The following is a 6767-nucleotide window of genomic DNA, read 5'->3' on the forward strand; positions in this document are numbered from 1 at the left end:
CACTTAAGACTAAAGACTAAAGAGAGAAGTTGAGCCGGGGCCGTAAGGCCCTGGTGATACCTAGTCATAGTTATAAAAACAAGGTGATGTTTGACTTTGAGATTTGAGAGTCATTAGACGGTCAGGATTGAACCGGGAGGATCATCCGGCGGTCCCTATCGTCTGGATGGAGTTTTTCGAGCGGACGGCTGAGAAAGCCTAAGCCTGCGGGCCGGTGTGCGTGAACGAAATATGGGTGGTTGGGTGCGAATTCGTAATCTAAAACCTAATTTTATCAAACACTTCTTTCTTTCGCCTCTCTGAGCAACAGGAATCAGAGAATCATCAAACGGAGACGTGAAAGTGATGAATCTCAAGCTGGATTATGGAATCTGTCTTATGCTATGGAAAAAAGCTAAAGAAAATAATGATCAGCAATAGCTTGAATCACCCGTTCAGGTACTAATTATTTTGATAGTTTAATTAATAGATCCAAATTAGGTTCTTTTTCTTTATTTTGATTGATTTTTCGTTAGTTATAGTAATCAGGTGATGAGTTAATTATGGTGAATGAGTTAGAAGTGATGAATTAAAAATTGGAGGCAAGAAAAGTGGTGATGGGATGTTGTTCGTTTTTAATATCTGGGTATTATTCATTGATTTACATCTCTGAGTATGTCAAATTGTTGGTTCATCGGTTCCGAGAATTGATGGTAATTTCTTGGCTTACTTGATATGTAAGAAGAATCTCACATAATGTGAGGTGTGATTTTGCGTTGTATAATAATTTCATTGAATTGAGTGAGGAACTTCATTTAGTCTTCATGATTTTGAATTTCAGAGCCATTTTGCACCTTCCCATTCTTCCGAATTTTGGTATCTAATTGTTATAAATTTGATGGCAGGATTGTCAAATTTCACTGGCGCTGAGAATTCAGGTGGTCCTCCAATGCATGCAGTTCAACCAGCCATGGCAGGGAAGAATACAGCTGCCAGTTTGACTGTGAAAGAAGCAATAATAAAAGAAACACCTTCAACTAAAATTGAGGTATTGGAGCTGGATCACACATATCACAGTTTTATGACTATGTGAAAGGATTTTTGGTAAAGTTAATTGGAGGGAGTCATGACCCTTAGGTTTTGTGGCTTCTCTACTTAACTATGAACACCTTGGTTGATGCCTTTTGGTGTAGGTGGGTAGGATTGAGTTTACTAGGAGAGAGGTTTATTATTAGCAAATCATACTTTACGCAGTTCGAACCTTTACACTGATTTTTTGTTCGTGGTCTACAGGGGTCATAAATCTAACCCCCTTCTTACATTTTCGTGTTACATACCCTTGCATTTCATTATTTCTCACATCGAATCCACTATAGCTATGGAATAATGAGTACTGAGCATGAAGATTCATGATTTTCTTGAATTTATTATTTGTACGATCTTGAACATTGTGGTAGTAGTTATTCTTATGTAAGAAGAGCTTTGCCTTTTATGATCTCGAGAAGCTAATAATTGCTGCTTATATCCTTGCATTACTGATTTAGCTAATTGATTTTATAAGAAACTATATGATTCTCATATGAGATTTGCTATGCAAGAATTCCAGCAGTAGACCTCCAGCATCATATGGTGCAAGATAAAGGGTTATGGAAAAATTGCAGCGATCCAGAAGCATGTCTTTTAGTCTGAGTCGCGTGATAGGAAGGATCTCCAGCTTGCATGCAGTTGCTGCTACGTTGCGATCTCTCTATGTCACCTCCAATAGTTAGAAACCTTTATCCAAAGTCTGTTACTCCTGGATGCAGCAAGGCTGGATTGAAAATCAGCAGCTATAGCAGCGATCACAGTGAGCAACCAGCACCAACACCAGCAAGTGCTCCATCTAAACAAATTGGTTAATATTAATAGCATTTCAGTTTCATTTGTGTAATTGATATAATTTGTCTACTCTTCTGACTTCTCTTTTTGATGCCATGTTACAAAAACAACTACACTCCAAGCGAGCTAGAGAGAAATTCTGATAGGAACCCTACACAGCGCACTGATCTTATAGAATCTAAAAGGTAAGTGCATGTTTTCCGCACTCTGTTGTTAAGACTTGGTGTATTTTGTCCATATTGTTCTTGAACTGCTATTGTTAGCAGTCTGATGTATAGTCTTTTTTCAGATGAACTGCTTAGGCTTCACAGGCCCGATTCGCAGGTATACATATCAATGAGATATCAATTGAGTGTTACCTCCGCAAAAAATGGTAATGAAGCCCCTCAAAATCACTTTCAAAATTATCTGCAAGACCTAAGACGGACAACTTTCCTCCCATCACATCAACAGAGTGATTTTTCACGGTCGAGGAGTTCAAAAAATCGTTAACGAGTACAAAATACTGGGAGGGTATATTCTTAAACTAATTCCCATTCATCTCACATGTGTATATATTCATTTGCATGGTAAATACTTTGGTATTAATTGAACAGTTCTACATCACTTTCCTTTATGCACATGAGTTCATTTCTAAAGTATGCGCGGGTTTATGGTAGCTGAAAGTATGTGCCTTAATAGTTTTATGTTGTTATTGGTAATAGTGTACTTCTAAAAATCTTGATTTGATGAGTTGCTTATCTTTGTGTTCTTTACCGGATTAGGATTATGGAAGCTTGGTGCAAAGTTTGTATAGACTCGTAGGGGTTCAATGGAGAACACAGTCTTCGGCTGGAAAACCTACTGAATGTTCCACAGTACTGGGTCTCAAGGTGGTGGTCAGGAAAGAACTGGGTAAGTCTCCATATCCTTTCTCTACCTAAGCAATGTCAAATTCTCCGCCTCACATTACACCTGTTTTCCTTTTACTACTACTGAGCGCAGTAACCATGGATTCTTGCTTATCTTCTTTTTTTTTTTCTTTTTTTATTTTTTTTGAAATATAAGTATCTTTTGTGCGCTTTATGTTTGCAGGAAATGTAGGAGGAAAAGGTGTGCATCTTAGGAGCACTGCATTAGCTGATGTATGATTTAACAGCGTTTGTATGAAAGATTCCGCATGTAAAATTCCATATGCCCATACAAATTTTTGCTTCGAAGGTTGCCATCCATATGAGTTAATACCCTTAAGTTAAGTGGAATCAGATTGGGGATGTCACCAGCAATAATATTTGGTTTTGAAACACTCATCTTAGTTTCCCTTCACGAATCGTGATACAATATTCATGAACCAGCAAAGCATAGTTCATCATGTGCCAGTGCATTTACAATGACAAGTCCTCGGAAGATGGTTATGGCAGCTGTCTTCTCTCGAATTCAGGCAAGTCGGCACATAATTGAAGAATGAAGATATATTATGCCAATTTGAAAATAGTTGACTTCGTGTCAAGTGCAAGCCTTTAGTGGTCCATATTTGGTTTTTGTATTACATTCTCCGTGTCTTTCTACTTTCACTGGCTTTAATGCTTTGAGATATTATTGCTTCATTTAGGCTAAAAAAGAGGCATAAAAGACCTTGAATGAATGTGTATCATATTAATATCGGGAAAATAAGATACGTTTACACAAGGTAAATCTAAACAATGATGATTGATGATTCTCGGCTTTACATTAATATTATATTGTAGATATGGGTATGAATCTGAAATTTTTAATGTATGAGATTCCTCAGAGAAAAAAAACAGAAAGATTTGGTCCAAGGGGTGCATCTTTACTGACTGTACACTAATATATTCATGCTAGAAATTAAACTTGGTCTCTGATGGTTTGTTAATATGCTTTTTATTTTGACATATTTACTTCGTACTTCTAAGCTAATTAATTGTTTATAAATATTGTGTATTTTTGGTGGTTCCAGTTTTTGAGTTTCTTTAGATTGTTCCGTCTTTCCCTTCTTGAATAATATTAGTGGCACCATCAAGTTCAAGTTTCATGCTTATATTTCATACGTGGAATTGAAATCTTGACATACGAAAGTATTGTTCATCTTCCAATCTGTTTTACATCGTATTAGAAATGTATCAATGTTTTTATATGTTGGGATTGTAAGAGAAAGTGAAAATCTGAACTAAGTAATTGCATTCCCATATACTTAAATGATGTGTTTTCTTTTTGTTTTTTCATTCAAGGAGTGGCAACGATATAGCAAGATGATAAACAAAGAGCAAGTTCAGGAGTCATTGACACATTGGAACCCAAATTTCCTTGGGAAGGATGGAAAAGGCAGAGCAAGGGAAATCACAAAGGTAATCCTTAGGAAACTCCATTGAGGTAGCATTTTATTTTTCCATTTGAATTTTGTTGCCATCAGTTCAGTCCGTTTTACTTAAAGCTTTCTCCAATTTTCTATGCACACGAGACTCAGGTTTCCAAGAATGCGTGATAATGGGTTTCCCAAAGGTCTTTCTCGAGAAATTTCTGTGCTCAGGTAGCCTTGATAGAAGCAAATACCAATGCCGCACTATACTATCCACAAAGGTAATTGTGAAACTTTAGTTCTATAAGTTAGTTGGGAAATTGGTCATTTCTCTTAATTTGCACAGTAGCTCGGTGTATAACAATAGCTTTTTTAGCTTATTTATTTGTCTGCCTTAATGAATTATTTTTACAGTACATGGGTTTCTTTTACTTTTAGGTATGATGTATTCAGCTATGGATCATACTATGAAAACTTAATTTTCGTACTGACTGATTGTTAGCATAATGGCTATTGAATTTTCGGAGGGCTTACTTAGTCTGATTATGGTTACTCCGAAGCGGTGCAGTAATTAAAATTCATCCCCAAAATGGTGGGGTCGCAAATTCAAAACTCTATCTCGATCTGCTAGGTGAACCTGATTGTATATATTATTTTAGAACAGGATTATGTGGATATGGTAACAATTGCCGCTTAATCATCCTTCATATCCAGGACAGGTAACAAAAGCAGTTCACATCCCATTCAATTTAAGTAAAAGCCAAATTTAGATGTGAATAGCAATCGCTTTCAGATTCTTTTGCATATAATCGCCTTAGTGTTATATTAGTTTGTTACTGAAACTCTGTGGATCTTTCTAATAGTAGCATTGAAATTGCCATTATGTTGTTACACGTTTCGCAGTACATAGGTGAACTACCGAAAATACATGGAATCCTATAAAGATCATTTTTACACATTAGTAATAAAATTTTCGACCAACATGGTTGACTGCATCTTCGGTACCCATAGGTACAAAACTTACATAGATTCATTGGATCTGGAGCTGGAATTGGTTCTAAAGTTTTACTGGGTTAGTTTCTTTTCCCTCGCGTTGTTTCTCGAGCTTGGTTGATTCTTTCGTAGTAAACATCAGCTGGGCTTGGCTCAAGTTCTCCCTCCACTCATTTAGTCATTTTTATAATCTCTGCTTTCTTCTCTCTTCATTTTTTCTAATGGAAATACCATGCTCTTTCTCTCTATATTGCAGGTTCTTCACCATACCTAGTGTAATGCGTCTGCCTGAAGGTTATGAGATTTTTGCATTTAAATAATTTAGAATTTGGAGTTGTCGGAAAATGACAATTTGGATTCAATACCCAGTGATCAACTCTTAAAAGATGAAGTTTGTGCTGATCAACTGAAGATCAAGAATGGGTTCTTACTCAAGAAGATGGATTCTATTGCACTTATACAGTTAATGAAAATGCCTACTTCAGATTTATCATAGGATGCAGATTCTATTAAGGTTTATTTAATTAACCTTTGATCTTTAATTCGTTTTCCAAATTTCTTCTCTACCTCATTTGTAGTTCTATTTTTAAGTCACAAATACACCCAACAAAATACTAACATCAACAATTAAAATATTAAAATTTTTGTGCTTGATTCTTGAGTTGAATGCTTAGAAACAAAAGTGAACATGTGAAATTACAATTCTGACGAACTAACTGTTAATATTATTGGTAAGTAATCTTAACAATTGGTTCCTTGAAATAGTTAAGGTTTTCAGATCATTAATTTTTAACTGATATGACTTGAATTTAAAATAATTCAACAATTTTTTTTATAGATGTTTGATATCTTTTATTAATACTTACTATAGTTTTATCTCCTTATTATGTAGATATTAGTTTTACTTATACGGCGTTGATGGAGCTACTGGAGCTAAGTTCAGGTTTTCAATTCTTTACGGTCATTCTTTAGGTTTCGTACTTTCACTGCTCATTTGGTACTCTGTATTATTTCTAACATCAAGCTTTACTCTTTCTTTTTTGTATATAATACTTTTAATTCAGAAATTTTAAATAATAGGTGTACAAGCAGAGAATCAATTCAACTTCTTTAAGGTAGCAGTTGTTCTACCCTAATAGGGTATACTGTCGATGAGATTGTTACACGGTAATGGTAGGCTACTTATCAAATATTTTTGTTATATTTTTTTTATTTTTTATGGCATTTTGGTTCTTTGTGGTGCTAAAATAGAAGTTGAATTGTTGTCACAGATGTTACATGTGTGTTGTTAGACTATCTGAGTTCCATATATAGTTCATGTGTTTTTAATGTAACCAAGAGCTGATAAACAAATGAGTTATGTGCTCAATTTTTGGGTATCCTGTTATGGGTACGAATATGAATCTGTGGCGCAATGGTAGCGCGTCTGACTCTATGTCAGAAGGATGCGTGTTCGAATCACGTCAGGTTCATGGTTCAAATTTAGTTATCTTGGAATACATTGAATAAAACGGCATAATTGCTGGGGGTTTTCCCTACAGGGTCATCCTACCGAGTCGTTTTTGAATCATTGTCAAAAGGTTTTCTTTTTCTTTTGTTGTTAATTTTCTTTAGGATGCAG

General features: G+C 35.4%; 2 long non-coding RNA genes across 8 annotated transcripts; both read left to right on the forward strand.

Moving 5' to 3' along the window:
- The first annotated feature begins 281 nt into the window (after positions 1–281).
- On the forward strand, positions 282–3597 carry LOC113314986. 5 transcript variants are annotated; one of them, XR_003342647.1, is made up of 7 exons: positions 282–438; positions 516–692; positions 885–1027; positions 1578–2042; positions 2147–2370; positions 2622–2751; positions 2932–3597. It is a non-coding gene; the product is annotated as an uncharacterized LOC113314986 (long non-coding RNA). The 5 variants fall into 5 exon arrangements; XR_003342648.1 differs by having other exon boundaries at positions 522–692; XR_003342644.1 differs by lacking the exon at positions 516–692.
- A 493-nt stretch (positions 3598–4090) lies between these two features.
- On the forward strand, positions 4091–6538 carry LOC113314987. 3 transcript variants are annotated; one of them, XR_003342650.1, is made up of 5 exons: positions 4091–4202; positions 4322–5225; positions 5403–5660; positions 6039–6089; positions 6227–6538. It is a non-coding gene; the product is annotated as an uncharacterized LOC113314987 (long non-coding RNA). The 3 variants fall into 3 exon arrangements; XR_003342651.1 differs by having other exon boundaries at positions 4322–4434; positions 4722–5225; positions 6039–6232; XR_003342649.1 differs by having other exon boundaries at positions 6039–6232.
- The last annotated feature ends 229 nt before the right edge of the window (positions 6539–6767 follow it).

Source organism: Papaver somniferum, chromosome 10 (genome assembly GCF_003573695.1).
Source record: "Papaver somniferum cultivar HN1 chromosome 10, ASM357369v1, whole genome shotgun sequence".
Taxonomy (NCBI): domain Eukaryota; kingdom Viridiplantae; phylum Streptophyta; class Magnoliopsida; order Ranunculales; family Papaveraceae; genus Papaver; species Papaver somniferum.